Raw genomic sequence first — 16,492 nt, forward strand, 5'->3', positions numbered from 1 at the left:
TAATATAAAAGAGAAGAAAATAAAAGAATTAAAAGAAAAGATGTTGAACCAATAACTAATAAAAATGAGTTTTTCTTATGTGCATGGTAACTTTAACAAATTCTGAATAAAAAGTTCTAAAAATATTTTAAGTTGAGCAATATCACTTTATGTGCTTCCCTTATAGCTCAGTCAGGAAAGAATCTGCCTGCAATGCAGGAGACCCGGGTTTAGTTCCTGGGTCAGGAAGATCCCCTGGAAAAGGAAATGGCAACCCACTTCGGACACGACTTAGTGACTAAGCCACCACCAAATCACTTTAATAAGAGTAATCTGTACTTCCATAGACATCATTTTCAAGGACTATATATTATCATATGAGTAGAAAATGCTAAATAATTCACCTCTATCACCACGACCACCACTCCAACCAGAATTGGTAAGGGAACTAAGGTCCCTTATATATACAGAAAGTGAAGTCTACTCAGTCGTGTCCGACTCTTTGCAACCCCATGGCCTGTAGCCTACCAGGCTCCTCTGTCCATGGGATTTTCCAGGCAATAGTCCTAGAGTGAATTGCCATTTCCTTCTCCAGGGGATCTTCCCAATTCAAGGATCGAACCCAGGTCTCCTGCATTGTAGACAGACACTTTACTGTCTGAGCCACCAGGGAAGTCTATATATACAGAAGTCAATTGTAAAAAATAACCTAATCAAAATGGACAGAAGACCTAAATAGGCATTTCTTTAAAGAAGACATTCCAATGGCCAAGAGGCACATGAAAAGATGCTCAACACTGCTAATTACTAGAGAAATGAGGTGTCACCTCAAACCTGTCAGAATGCTATCATCAAAATTCTACAAATAATAAATGCTGGAGAGGGCGTGAAGAAAAGGGAACTCTTCTATATTGCTGATGGGAATGTAAACTGGTGTAGCCACTATGGAAAACTGTAAAATAAAGCTACCATATGATCCAGCAATCCCACTCCTGGTAATATATTCATAAAAGACAAAAACTCTAACTTGAAAAGACACGTGTACCCACCCCGCCCTGTGTTCACAAAGACACGTGTACCCACCCTGCCCTGTGTTCACAAAGACACGTGTACCCATCCTGCCCTGTGTTCACAAAGACACGTGTACCCACCCCGCCCTGTGTTCACAAAGACACGTGTACCCACCCCGCCCTGTGTTCACAAAGACACGTGTACCCATCCTGCCCTGTGTTCACAAAGCACTATTTACAACAGTCAAGATACAGAAGCAATCTAACTGTCTATCAACATATGAAAGGATAAAATAAAGATGTGATATATACATACATACATATATATGTGTATGTATGTATATACACATATATACACGCACAGCCATAAAAAGCGAAATATTGCCATTTGCAGCAACATCAATGGACCTAGAGAAGTAAGTCAGACAAAGACGATATATGATATCATTTATACAGGGAATCTAAAAAATAATACAAATGAATTCATTACAAGATAGACTCACAGACACAGTAAACAAACTTATGGTTACCAAAAGGGAGAGAGAGAGGTGGGGAGGGACAAATTAATATGTTTAAAAGGGACTCAGTAATATCACTAAGAATAGATTTGCCTTTCCTTCTAAAGAAGGAAAGATTAGGACTACTTAGTCATTGTTCACTTTGATTTCAGGGAAAGTGGCTATTTCAACATTATTTTGTTCATGAATAAATGACAGATCCAGTATTTGCACATTTTAAGATGAATAAGGTTCATGAGAACCCCATGCTGCTAAGTCACTTCAGTCGTGTCCGACTCTGTGCAACCCCATAGAGGCAGCCCACCAGGCTGCCCTGTCCCTGGGATTCTCCAGGCAAGAACACTGGAGTGGGTTGCCATTTCCTTCTCCAATGCATGAAAGTGAAAAGTGAAAGTGAAGTCGCTCAGTCGTGTCCGACTCTTAGTGACCCCATGGACTGCAGCCCACCAGGCTCCTCTGTCCATGGGATTTTCCAGGCAAGAGTATTCGAGTGGGGTGCCATTGCCTTCTCCGGAGAACCCCATGAACAGTATGAAAAGGCAAAATGATAGGACACTGAAAGAGGAACTCCCCAGGTCAGTAGGTGCCCAATATACTACAGGAGATCAGTGGAGAAATAATTCCAGAAAGAATGAAGGGAAGGAGCCAAAGCAAAAACAATACCCAGTTGCGGGTATGACTGGTGATAGAAGCAAGGTCCAATGCTGCAATATTGCATAGGAACCTAGAATAGTCAGGTCCATGAATCAAGGCAAATTGGAAGTGGTCAAACAGGAGATGGCAAGAGTGAACATCGACATTCTAGGAATCAGTGAACTAAAATGGACTGAATTTGACTCAGATGACCATTATATCTACTACTGTGGGCAGGATCCCTAAGAAGAAATGGAGTAGCCATCAAGGTCAACAAAAGAGTCCGAAATGCAGTACTTGCATGCAATCTCAAAAACGACAGAATGATCTCTGTTCATTTCCAAGGCAAACCATTCAATATCATGGTGATCCAAGCCTAGCCCCAACCAGTAACGCTGAAGAGGTGAAGTTGAATGGTTCTATGAAGACCTACAAGACCTTTTAGAACTAACACCCAAAAAAGATGTCCTTTTCATTATAGGGGACTGGAATGTAAAAGTAGGGAGTCAAGAAACACCTGGAGTAAAAGGCAAATTTGGCCTTGGAATACGGAATGAAGCAGGGCAAAAGCTAATAAAGTTTTGCCAAGAGAACACACTGTTCATAGCAAACACCCTCTTCCAACAACACAAGAGAAGACTCTACACATGGACATCACCAGATGGTCAATACCGAGATCCGATTGATTATATTCTTTGCAGCCAAAGATGGAGAAGCTCTATACAGTCAGCAAAAACAAGACCAGGAGCTGACTGTGGCTCAGATCATGAACTCTTTATTGCCAAATTCAGACTTACATTGAAGAAAGTAGGGAAACCATTAGACCATTCAGGTATGACCTAAATCAAATCCCTTATGATTATACAGCGGAAGTGAGAAATAGATTTAAGGGACTAGATCTGATAGACAGACTACCTGATGAACTATGGACGGAGGTTCATGACATTGTACAGGAGACAGGGATCAAGACCATCCCCATGGAAAAGAAATGCAAAAAAGCAAAATGGCTGTCTGAGGAGGACTTACAAATAGCTGTGAAAAGAAGAGAAGCGAAAAGCTAAGGAGACAAGGAAAGATATAAGCATCTGAATGCAGAGTTCCAAAGAATAGCAAGGAGAGATAAGAAAGCCTTCCTCAGCAATCAATGCAAAGAAATAGAGGAAAACAACAGAATGGGAAAGACTAGAGATCTCTTCAAGAAAATTAGATATACCAAGGGGACATTTCATGCAAAGATGAGCTCGATAAAGGACAGAAATGGTATGGACCTAACAGAAGCAGAAGATATTAAGAGGTGGCAAGAATACACAGAAGAACTGTACAAAAAAGATCTTCACAACCAAGATAATCACGATGGTGTGATCACTGAGCCAGACATCCTGGAATGTGAAGTCCAGTGGGCCTTAGAAAGCATCACTATGAACAAAGCTAGTGGAGGTGATGGAATTCCAGTTGAGCTATTTCAAATCCTGGAAGATGATACTGTGAAAGTGCTGCACTCAATATGCCAGCAAATTTGGAAAACTCAGCACTGGCCACAGGGCTGGAAAAGGTCAGTTTTCATTCCAATCCCAAAGAAAGGCAATGCCAAAGAATGCTCAAACTACCGCACAATTGCACTCATCTCACACACTAGTAAAATAATGCTCAAAATTCTCCAAGCCAGGCTTTAGCAATACGTGAACCATGAACTTCCGGATATTCAAGCTGGTTTTAAAAAAGGCAGAGGAACCAGAGATCAAATTGCCAACATCCACTGGATCATCGAAAAAGCAAGAGAGTTTCAGAAAAGCATCTATTTCTGCTTTATTGACTATGCCAAAACCTTTGACTGTGTGGATCACAATAAACTGTGGAAAATTCTGAAAGAGATGGGAATACCAGACCACCTGACCTGCCTATTGAGAAACCTACATGCAGGTCAGGAAGCAACAGATGGAACTGGACATGGAACAACAGACTGGTTCCAAATAGGAAAAGGAGTACGTCAAGGCTGTATATTGTCTCCCTGCTTATTTAACTTCTATGCAGAGTACATCATGAGAAACGCTGGGCTGGAAGAAGCACAAGCTGGAATCAAGATTGCCAGGAGAAATATCAATAACCTCAGCTATGCAGATGATACCACCTCTATGGCAGAAAGTGAAGAGGAACTAAAAAGCCTCGTGATGAAGATGAAAGAGGAGAGTGAAAAAGTTGGCTTAAAACTCAACATTCAGAAAACGAAGATCATGGCATCTGGTTCCGCATCTGGTTCCATCATTTCATGGCAAATAGATGGGGAAACAGTGGAAACAGTATCAGACTTTATTTTGGAGGGCTCCAAAATCACTGCAGATGGTGACTGCAGCCATGAAATTAAAAGATGCTTACTCCTTGGAAGGAAAGTTATGACCAACCCAGATAGCATATTCAAAAGCAGAGACATTACTTTGCCAACACAGGTCTGTCTAGTCAAGGCTATGGTTTTTCCAGTGGTCATGTATGGATGTGACAGTTCAACTGTTAAGAAAGCTGAGTGCCGAAGAATTGATGCTTTTGAACTGTGGTGTTGGAGAAGACTCTTGCAAGTCCCTTGGACTGCCAGGAGATCCAACCAGTCCATCCTAAAGGAGACCCATCCTGGGTGTTCATTGGAAGGACTGATGCTGAGGCTGAAACTCCAATTGTTTGGCCACCTCATGCGAAGAGTTGACTCATTGGAAAAGACCCTGATGCTGGGAGGGATTGGGGGCAGGAGGAGAAGGGGACGACAGAGGATGAGATGGCTGGATGGCATCACTGACTCGATGCACATGAGTTTGGGTGAAATCCGGGTGTTGGTGATGGACAGGGAGGCCTGGCATGCTGCGATTCATGGGGTCACAAAGAATCGGACACGATTGAGCGACTGAACTGAAGTTTCACGTGAGAAAATGTACCTTGAGACCTTTACTCTTACTTCACACATTCACAAAGAACAATCTGGATGGACTGAGGATTTAAATGTGGAGAAGGGGAAAATTAAAGCATTTAGAGGAAAACCCTGAGAACATCTTCATAACCTGTAAGGGGGCAAACATTTTAAAACAGAATGTGAAAAGTATTAATACTAATCATGAAAAAAAAAATTGTGAACATTAAAATTAGGTTAAAATTAATGTTTGATTATCAAAAGATACCAATATAAAGGAATAAAAAGGAAAGGTATATTAAGGGAGAATATTTGTAACATTTATATCTAAAAAGAACCCATAACCATTTATATCTAAAAAGAACCCATATATTTAGAATATATAAAAGAACCCCTACAAATGAGAAAATAATCATCCAATAGAAAAAAATGCATTAAAAACTTCAAGATTCTTCACAGAAGACATTCAGTGGCTAATAAATACATGAAGAGAGAACAATATCATTAGCCATTAAATAAGGCAAAGCTACAACGTGATATCTGTTCATACAAACTAGAAGTGTGATCAAAGAAAAAAATAGAGAACAATAACTAGAACTCTCCTACATTGGTGGTGGGTGTGGAATGGCACAACCACAGAGGTTCTTGGCAATATCTACCAAAGCTGACCATATGGACACTCAGTTTAGTTCAGTTCAGTTGCTCAGTTGTGTCCGACTCTTTGTGACCCCATGAATCGCAGCACACCAGGCCTCCCTGTCCATCACCAATTACCAGAGTGCACTCAGACTCACGTCCATTGAGTCAGTGATGCCATCCAGCCATCTCATCCTCTGTCGTCCCCTTCTCCTCCTGCCCCCAATCCCTCCCAGCATCAGAGTCTTTTCCAATGAGTCAACTCTTTGCATGAGGTGGCCAAAGTACTGGAGTTTCACCTTTAGAATCATTCCTTCCAAAGAAATCCCAGGGCTGATCTCCTTCAGAATGGACTGGTTGGATCTCCTTGCAGTCCAAGGGGCTCTCAAGAGTCTTCTCCAACACCACAGTTCAAAAGCATCAATTCTTTGGCGCTCAGCTTTCTTCACAGTCCAACTCTCACATCTATACATGACCACAGGAAAACCCATAGCCTTGACTAGATGGACCTTTGCTGGCAAAGTAATGTCTCTGCTTTTCAATATGCTATCTAGGTTGGTCAGGGAACCAACAATTCCTCTTCTAGATACAGAAATATGCATTAATGTTCACCAAAAGATAGGTGATAGAACATTCACAGCAAACAATTAATAACAGCCAAAAAGGGTTATTCATATAGTGGATATATCTTAGTTTCCTTATTGTCAGAAGTTTAGCTTGCTTCTGATTTTTCTACACAGTGAATAATATTGCAATAAACATTTTCCTAACATAGCTTCTATCTTTTAAAATATTTAAGAGTGATTTTTAGAGTGATTTTTAATATTTGCTTCTACACTGCTACTTAAGTGAGCTATGCCAGTTAATATAGCCTCAATATTAAAAAAAGACAAATTTCATCACACCACTATATTAAAAGCTATGTTTTTAACCAATCCAAGAGTAAGGGAGGTCATATACTTAGCTCTAAAACTTTTACATTTCTCTGATTATAAGAAAAGTTGCCTCCTCCAATATCCTCCTTCATAATGGCAGCATGGACAAAAGAGCACCCAAATTTTTATCAGTACCCATGATGGTGACCAAAGGGTCCTGACTGAAAATGTTTTTGCGATCATGCGGATCAAAATATCTGCAAAGCAATACCAATCTTCCTCATCAAATTTTTCTAAGTAGGCTTTTCTTCTCTCTTGTGAAACTTTCTACCTGAACTGAGAACTCTAAGACTTTTTCTCTGGAAAATCAGCACATTTCTGGATAGAGGAAAGCTCCATACTCAGAAAAGGTAAATGACTCAAGGCACTGGCTCTTATTAAGTTGACAGCTTCTTTTAGGACAGCTGGCAGAGTTTTCTTATACTAAGTACACTAATGTGAAAAGCAATGAGTTATAACTGTGTGGACTTCAGCAAAACCAAATGTGCTGCCAAGCATCACAGGTGAGACATACATAGCATACCAAGAAATTTCTTTCAGAGATTTTCTGGAAAAGTAAACTTTTTACCACTAATAAGATGTCAAAGACTTTTTAACATTTCCTGTAAGGGTTCACAAATACGAGTTCTTGGGCACGGTCAGCATCACATGGCCTAGTTTTATCCAGCTGAATGACAATGAGAAATGGGACAGGTGTCAATTCCTCACTAACCTGTCTCAAAACATTAGAAAAAACATTCCGAAGGACACCATTTACAGAGACAAAGCTTTAGCATTTCTCTGTTCTTGTCCACAAACCAGCTTGACCATTCTAGAGTACACAGATTCACTAAGGCCTTTTGAAATGCATGTGGCTTCTGTACTTTCCAATGCAACAAACAACCTCATACAACTCTTCTGCATTAGGAACAAATCCAAGTTAAATGTCGGTACCCATCCAGCTTCTAATTAAAAAAAATTCACAGTAATCAATGTATTTTTGTGGTAAACACATATGAGATGACTTTAGCCTTCTTGAGATCATGTTTTCACAGACCAGGACTTTATCTCACATGAAATTCTTACATGGCTCTTATGTCTACTACATAAGATGCCCATAATCATTAAGATTAGAGATCAATTCTTTAACTCCTGCCCATAAATAAAATGTTAATGATGATTTTATTGTAATAACACTTCTTTCAAATCAAATAATTTATACTTTAACTTGATGTAAAACAATACTTTTTTTTGACAAAGAAAACTTTATAAGAAACTCCAAGAATGAAATTTATTTTATTTTTGTTAGGGTCACAAATCCCTAAAACATATCAAGAGATTTCATGGAGTCTAAAAGTAATTTAACTGGCAAAGGTTAATGAAAGACCCATCAGGGGAGACAAAGACACTTAAAGATATCCCATGCATAGCTAGAAAATACTGAAAACTAAATCCACTGGTAGATAAGATGACTGACCTCAGAGAAGGAACTTAAAAGCAAAGAAATCCTGAATAGGGGAATTTTGGATAGGAAACACTTCGGTGGGAAAAGTAGGTTAAAAGTAGCAGAGAGATATGGAAACTGTATGGCAAAGATGGGGACGTGATCAAATAAGAGCAGGAAATTTAGGATCTTGCAAGATTATATATATATATATAAAGGATATACAATCCCTTCCCTTCTATAGCCTCTTCTCTTGAGGGGAAAAATAAAGTAGGAAAGAAAAATTTACTACACTAATAGAAGAGGGCTATCATGAACTTATGATAAACTACAAAACTTGTAAACCATATAAACCACTGCAAACTGCCAGTATTGTCCACAGAAATACTTAGGCATTGTCTTTATCTATTTAAACAAAAAAGGTAGGAAAAAAAATGAGAATCTCAGCAATTCAATTTATGGAAACCCCCTCATCCCCCAAAATGATGGTAAAACAGAAAGAAACTGGAACACAGCACTAAACTTAATTAAATGTCCTCAAACAAGCAACTGGGGATATGGCAAAACACCTCGAAACAGAAACTCAAAAACTAAGAACAGAAATGGACCAAAAGTAGGGAAAAAAAAAGAGTTGGCTGATCTCAGAAAAGAAATGCTTTAAAAAAGTGACAAAATTATGTCAGAAATATTACAAGGTGCACAAGGAATAATATTTGAATGCAAATATGATAATAAATGTTGAAGAAAAGAACAAATACAATGAGAAAAGGAAACTGAAAAAAGTAAAAAGTATCAATGAGAACGTGGCTTAAATGAATGTGATTGAAACAGCAAAGAAGGCTGTTTTCTTACAATTAAGGTATTTTAAAAAGATACACACGACAATGGAACAGAAATAACATTAAACTATAATTCAAGAAAGTTTTCTAGAATCTAAATAGTGAAAGAGCTCATTGGATACAGTGAAAACTAACCCAATGATAAACTTCAATACATATCCTTGTAAAACTGTTTGACTTTAAAGGAATCTTTACGTAAGCTTCAATACAAAAATTAAGTATCTTATAAGGGCAAGAGAATTCAATTAGTATCAAACTTCTCAAAAAATAACAATAACATAAAAAAGCCAGGCAATAATGGAAGAGCATTTTTTTTTAACTCAAAGAATGAAAAAAAAAAAAAGTCAAAGAATGAACATATGAACCAAAAACTTACATATAAGATCAAACTGATACTCAAGGTAAGAAAAAATTTTAAATTAAGCAGCTCTAAACATACAAGATAACTGTACTCAAGCCTCTTTTAAGGAATCAATCTATTCAAAGATGAACTTCACTCATTTAAGATACATTTGGGAGAACTTAAGTAAAAAGACTGCCAGTGAGCATTTAATATATTTAAACAGTGATAAAAGTTGGATGAGTTGAAGATTCAGATATTATATGATACAGGCTATGTGTTATAAATTTTGTTCTGTCAGAGTAGAAATGAGGAAAGCAGCAGGAAGGAAAGAGGAAAGAATTAGGTTGGTACAAATGTAATTGCAGTTTCGGACTGTGAATTTTATATCATTATAAATAGGCTCCAACACATCTTTATTAATCGAAATAGGAACCATTACAATCAGTACATTTTTGCCCATGAGAAATATGCTTTCTTATTCTTGTAGCATAAAAATTGTGCTTCAGGATTTGATAAACTCTTTTAAAACATTTTCTGCCTCATGCTGGTTGTGGAAGCATTTTCCCCACAAAAAGTCGTCCAGATGCTTGAAGAAGTGGTAGTAGGCTGACGAGAAGTCAGGTGAAAATGGTCAACGAGGCAAAACTTTGCAGCCCAATTCATTCAACTTTTGAAGCATTGGTGTGAGACATGTGGTCAGGCTTTGTCATGGAGAGGAAGCGGGCCCTTTCTGTCAACCAATGCCGGCTGCAGGCATTGCAGTTTTTGGTGCATCTCATAGATTTGCTGAGCATACGTCTCAGATGTAATGGTTTTGCCAGGATTCAGAAAGCTGTAGTGGATCAGACCAGCGACAGACCACCAAACAGTGACCATGACCTTTTTTTGGTGCAAGTTTGGCTTTAGGAAGTGCTTTGGAGCTTCTTTCCAGTCCAACCACTGGGCTGGTGATCGCCGGTTGTTGTATGAAAGCCACTTTTCATTGCAAGTCACAATCTGATCAAGAAATGGTTCCTTATTGTTGCACAGAATAAGAGAAGACGATACTTCAAAACGACAATTTTTCTGATTTGTGGTCAGCTCACGAGGCACCCACTTACTGAGCTTTTTCACCTTTCCAATTTGCTTCAAATGCCAAACGACCATAGAATGGTCGACACTGAATTCAGCAACTTCTCGTATAATTATAAGAGGATCAGCTTCGATGATGCTCTCAATTGGTCATTTTCAAATTCTGATGGCTGGCCACTATGCTTATCTTCAAGGCTCTTGTCTTCTTTGCAAAACTTCCTGGACCACCACTGTGTTGTATGTTTGTTAGCAGTTCCTGGGCCAAATGTGGCAAGTTGTCTCTGCTGCTTTTTGACCCATTTTGAACTCAAATATAAGAAAATCACTTAAATTTGCTTTTTTGTCTAACATCATTTCCATAGTCTAAAATACATATAAAATACACAGCAAGTAATAAGTCATTAGCAAAAAAAAAAAAAACACAGTGAAAGACATGTAGTAAAATGAGGTATAACATAACCATATTTATTTCAGAACGTATTCAATATCAAATGGTAAATTCCAACAAGGCAAAAATCACAATTACTTTTGCACCAACCTAATAGAACAGTTCACTGAATGTTATATGAATAAAAGATAGGAGTTACAGGCAACTGGTAGGAATGAAAAGACACCATGAAAAATAGACAAATCAGATAATAAAACATGAAGTCAATGGGATTAGAGGCATTTAAGAACATAAAATCAAATAAAGTGGAAGGTAATACTTAAAACTACAAAACTTATTTAAACTCCAAAAGGAGTTTAAATATAGATGAAAAGAAAACAATACAAAGAAATAAACACAGCAAATATAAAACACATGACTGATTATACCTTAAAATAACATGAGTTAAGCCAAAAAAAAAAAAAACAGTTTTATAAACAGATAAAACAGGTCTTAGCTTTAATTATTTTAAAAAAATATTTTCAATTTGGTTCATAAAATGAGACCCTCAAGTATGTAATATACAAGAAATACATCCCAAACAAAATGATTCAGCAAGGCTAAAAGGAAAGGAATGAACAAAGACAGGAATGCCAAGCAAATGAATGTAAAAAGAGATGAGGAGGAAGGTGTCTATGTGATACTATTATCAGACAAAGAAAAATGCAAACTAAAAAGTACTAAATATGACAAAGGAGAAACTTTTTAATGCTAGAAGTCACTATTTAAAATGAAGACAATATAATTATGAATAGCTATGCAACGACATTGCAATCACCTTTATAAAAGTAAAAACCCAAAGATATGCCGAAAGAACAAAGATACTAGAAACAGATCAAGTAGATAAAAATATGAAAACCTAAACAGCATAATAAGATATTTTGGATGCATATTAAACTTTATATCTTACTATTAGAGAATAAACCATCCTCTCAAGCATACATCAGACAGTCACAAAAAAAGATAGCTTAGATTATACATAAAAGCAAGTTCCATAAAGAAGAATATTATAATTTTTCTAAGCACAATGCAATAAAACTAAAACACTATTAACAGTAACAGTATGTGTACAATGTTTATTTTAATACTAACTACCTGAGGATCAACTTGGAGGCAGTGAGCTGATACTCTCAATCTAAAGCAGCACTACTGAGAATTGGGGCCAGACAGTACTTTGGGGGCCTGTCCCATGTGCTGTAGGCACATAACACACCTCCTAGATGCCAGGAACACTGCCTGTCCCCAGTGGGACAACCAAAAACATCTCCAGACATCTCCAGTGTCCCCTTGGAAGGCAAAATACCAAACTTTTGAGGACATTGTCCAAAGAGAAAATGACAAAGCTTGCAAAAAGAAAAATCAGTTGACTGAGGTTTAGAGAGTTAAATTAAGCATGAGGCTGAAGCTAAATACAAGAGTTACAGGTCCAGCTAGGATTTAGAGAGAGAGAAGGGTAAGGATTAGGATAATCTGTAATAGAAATCTGAGCGAGTTAATGAAGGAAGATATTACCTCTGGGTGGTTAGCTTTCATATAAGTTGTGTTTGTTGTATAAAAAGTTTGTCTCTCTTATGTTTGTGCATCAGTTAACATATTTTAGTCACTGTAGAAAACAGATTTTTCAGGGCTGACATTTGTTTTGATTGGTCAATACCTATGTTGAAACTACTATTAAATATTTTATAATACTGACTGTAAAGAAAAAATAATGTCAGAATAGGGAGTTCCCTGGTCACCTAGTTGTTAGGATTCTGGCCTTTCACTCTTGTGGCCCAGATTTAGTCCTTGATCAGGGAAATGAGATCCTGCAAGCTGCCACGTGCCCCCCTCACCCCCCCAAAAAAATGGTTATTTCAAAATAAATAAAGGAAAAAGCTAAAAGGAAAAAGTTAATGTTTACTAGAAAGTTGCTAGTTTCAACAGTTTAGGGTAAGTGGCTGCTGCTGCTGCTTCAGTCGTGTCCGACTCTGTGCGACCTGATAGACGGCAGCCCACCAGGTTCCTCTGTCCCTGGGATTCTCCAGTCAAGAACACTGCAGTGGGTTGCCATTTCCTTTTCCAATGCATGCATGCATGCATGGTCGCTTCAGTCGTGTCCGACTCTGTGTGATCCCACGGACAGCAGCCCACCAGGCTCCTCTGTCCACAGGATTCTCCAGGCAGGAATACTGGAGTGGGTTGCCATTTCCTTCTCCACAGGATAAGTGGACCATGTAGTAAAAGAAATTAAGGAGTAATGTCACCACCACCATGTGTGTACGCTCAGTCAGGTCCTGCTCTTTGCAACCCCATGGACTGTAGCCCGTCAGGCTCCTCTGTCAATGGAATTTTCCAGGCAAGAAATATTGGAGTGAGTTTGCAATTTCCTATTCCAGGGGATTTTTCCAACCCAGGGATAGAAACCATGTCTCTTGTGTCTCATGTACTGGCTGGATACCTGTTAATACCTGCCAATAGATACCTACTAATAGCTGGTATCTATTACTCTATAGCCTAGTGGTTGAGGTTATAGACTTTGCTGTTAGCCAGACCTTAATTCAAGTCCCAACTCTGCCTATACGACTTTGGGCAAGTTGCTTACTTTTTTTAATTTATCTGTTTTATGGGAATAATGTGCAGGATTCTTGTAGGACTCAATACAATCAAGCATGCCAAGGGCTTACAGTAAGAGACACCAATTCTGGAGCCAGGCTGCTTAGGTTTGAATTCCACACAGCAATTCGCCAGCTGTATGACCTTGGGCAATTTATTCAACCTCTCTGTGCTGTAGTTCTCTCATCAGTAAATGGGGGTGATGAAAGTACCTATCTCAAGAGTTCTTGTGAAGACTACATAAGTTAATTGACAAAAGAGATTTGAATAGTACCTGGCACAATGCAAGCACTGCATGCATGGTAGTTATTTTCATTATTAAACTGAGCTTCTACAGAATAAGAAATAAAAAAATTAGAAATCATTATCATCATTATATACCTAATATTATCATTACTTTAGCTTTTTCAAAAGGTTTGGTGGTAAAGAGAAAGAAAACATATTTACTTTTTCTCTTAAACAAGGAAGACCTAAGCATATTATAGAGAAAGGGGACAAACAATACAGAAAGGGAAACTTCTCTGAAAACATAATAGACACGGAATCATTTACGAGATGAAGCCCTGAGGACCTCAGTTTCCCTCTTTGTAAATATTATCTGAAGAATCTAAGAGACACAATTTTTAAAGATACTTTGGATGAAGGTTTAAGACAGAATATATATCTTTAAATATACCTTTGAACACATAGACACACATTTACATTTATTTTACAGAATGCATTTTCCTTTAATAGCTACTAGGTTTTAAAATATTTAGCTTCTCTTTTAGAGATCTACCCACAAATTACTTCATCTCCCCAAAAGTTCATTTAAAATGGAAATTTTAAGCAAAATCCAGGAAGAAAATATATACAATAGAGTGGGAAAAGGACACAAGTAAGCAAAGATTTTTCTCTTAAATATTTGTTTTTAAATTTCACGTTTGGACTAATTATCAACAATATCCATCAGGGAAACGATGCTGCTGCTGCTGCTGCTGCTACTACTGTGTCGCTTCAGTCATGTCTGACTCTGTGCGACCCCATGGACTGCAGCCCACCAGGCTTCTCCGTCCATGGGATTCTCCAGGCAAGAACACTGGAGTGGGTTGCCATTTCCTTCTCCAATGCATGAAAGTGAAAAGTGAAAGTGAAGTCGTTCAGTTGTGTCCGACTCTTAGCGACCCCATGGACTGCAGCCTACCAGGCTCCTCCATCCATAGGATTTTCCAGGCAAGAGTATTCGAGTGGGGTGCCATTGCCTTCTCCAGAAACGATGCTAGTAGATGTCTATGAACCAAAATAAAATATTGGAGTTATATATGTATAGAAAGTTAAGATTAACAACAAATGAACTTAATTTTCACCTCCATGATTGTGGGGCAACCACAGAGCAACCACTATGTCTCAGACACCAAAGATTAAAGAATAATCAAAGGGGAAAAGCCACAATGAAAGTTTTTCTCATTCCAACACAATCTGCCTATCAAAGGAACAGATCTGGAGAGCCAGTCTTAACTCTATCATTAAACACATCCTTTTTGTCTGTGAAAATAGGTACCGCTACACTAATTTCACAAAGATTTCTGGACAGTCTAGCTACTTAGAAAGTTGTTATATAGTATCATAAAACACTCGTATGTTTAAATAATGTTACATATTACTGCCCACTCTTTAAAGAAAATAGAAAATAACCATGTAAGCCAAAAGTGCTTTATCAATTAAGTCACATTCTAATGATTTACAATTTAAAAAGTGATTCCTTGAGAAACATTCCTTTCACTTTCTTGATTATTCCATAATACAATCTTTCAGGGGATAAAAGTCCCTAAAATTAACACTTACAGGGGAAAAAAAAAATCTAAGCTTTATACCAATGTAGGAACCATATTTATAGGAAAACACAGCTCATTTGAAGCTGCCTCTGTTCAGAAGGGACCCTGAGAAAAGATAACACAGAAAACAGGATTCTTTACCATTGTCACTGGAATCCTAATGCCCACATATATTTGTTTCTATCCTATAATTCCTGGCATATCTACCTAATCAGAATATTAAACAGTTATTCTTGAATGACCTTTATTTCTCTGCCAATCAGGAAAGTTACTTTTCTACCCTTCCCCTCCCCTGCCCCAAACAGCTCCTCAAATGGAGGACCAGAGGATATATGGTAGGTGGTGATGGGAGGGGTAGGGAGGTGGGGTGGAGCAGAACTAAAGTCCAACAGGAATCATCATCACTCAGTCCCCTTGACCTTTCTGCATCTTTCCACTCACCTGTGTGAAGAGATAGCAAGGGAAAACAAACCCCATGGAAATAAGGGAGAGCTGAGCACTGTAAAGTATTACTTCATTTAAGCTTCCTACAGTACAGGTGATGACTTTGCAGTCTGGACCGAGGCCCTTGTAGAAACGATTCTCAGCAAGTAGGTCCTAGAACTGGTATGAGAACCTGGTGAGTGATTTAAAACCTGTGCTCCATTTCTTTCCCATGTCACTCTTCCTCTTTAGCAGCATAACCCTATTGTCCAAATACATAATCCTCTTGTCTTTTTTTAATAAAAAGCACTTTCATTATGGAAATTAAAAAAAACAAACAAACACGAAAGTAGAGAGATGCACTCCCTTGTGCCCGGTGTGCCATTCTGGTTTCACCTGCCCTCTTCCTACCACTTTTTTCTCTGACATATTTAAAAACAAATCCAAGACATTTTTTTTGAACTTCAGAATGTCTCTAACAAACCAGATCTTGAACAAACCAATATAACATTACCACATCCCAAAAAATTATTCCTGACTATTGCTGTATGCCCAATTACTCTTATCTTACCCTAAAATTTCTCTGCTTATCTTAAAAATGTCTTCTTGCAATCAATTTGGATCAAGATCCAAACAAAATCACAAGGGCCACACATTACTTTTGGAAGACATCTCTCTCTAATGCATGCCAGTTATCTTGATCTCCTTCCTTTTCTTTTTTTAAAAAATGCCACTTATATATAGTCTTTATGGTTGATAGAATGTGTTTCTCTAGCTCCTTTATTTCCTAGAAACTGCTAAGGGCTTGATCAGATCATGGTTCACATTTTTCATCGTTGTCTCAAAGCTGCTCAGGTGGTACTGCTGACTCCCTACTGCATCACCTCAGGAGGCAGTTAATATCCAGCTGCCTTCTATTAATGTGACAGTTATAGATAGTTCCTCAGGCAATTTGA

General features: G+C 38.1%; 1 protein-coding gene across 1 annotated transcript in view; it reads right to left on the reverse strand.

Annotated features, from left to right (window-relative positions):
- DCBLD2 (discoidin, CUB and LCCL domain containing 2) overlaps window positions 1-16,492 on the reverse strand; it is an 85,282-nt gene that overhangs the window by 44,233 nt on the left and 24,557 nt on the right. The window lies entirely within an intron of this gene.

The sequence above is a fragment of the Bos indicus x Bos taurus genome, chromosome 1, assembly GCF_003369695.1.
Source record: "Bos indicus x Bos taurus breed Angus x Brahman F1 hybrid chromosome 1, Bos_hybrid_MaternalHap_v2.0, whole genome shotgun sequence".
In the NCBI taxonomy this organism is placed as follows: Eukaryota; Metazoa; Chordata; class Mammalia; order Artiodactyla; family Bovidae; genus Bos; species Bos indicus x Bos taurus.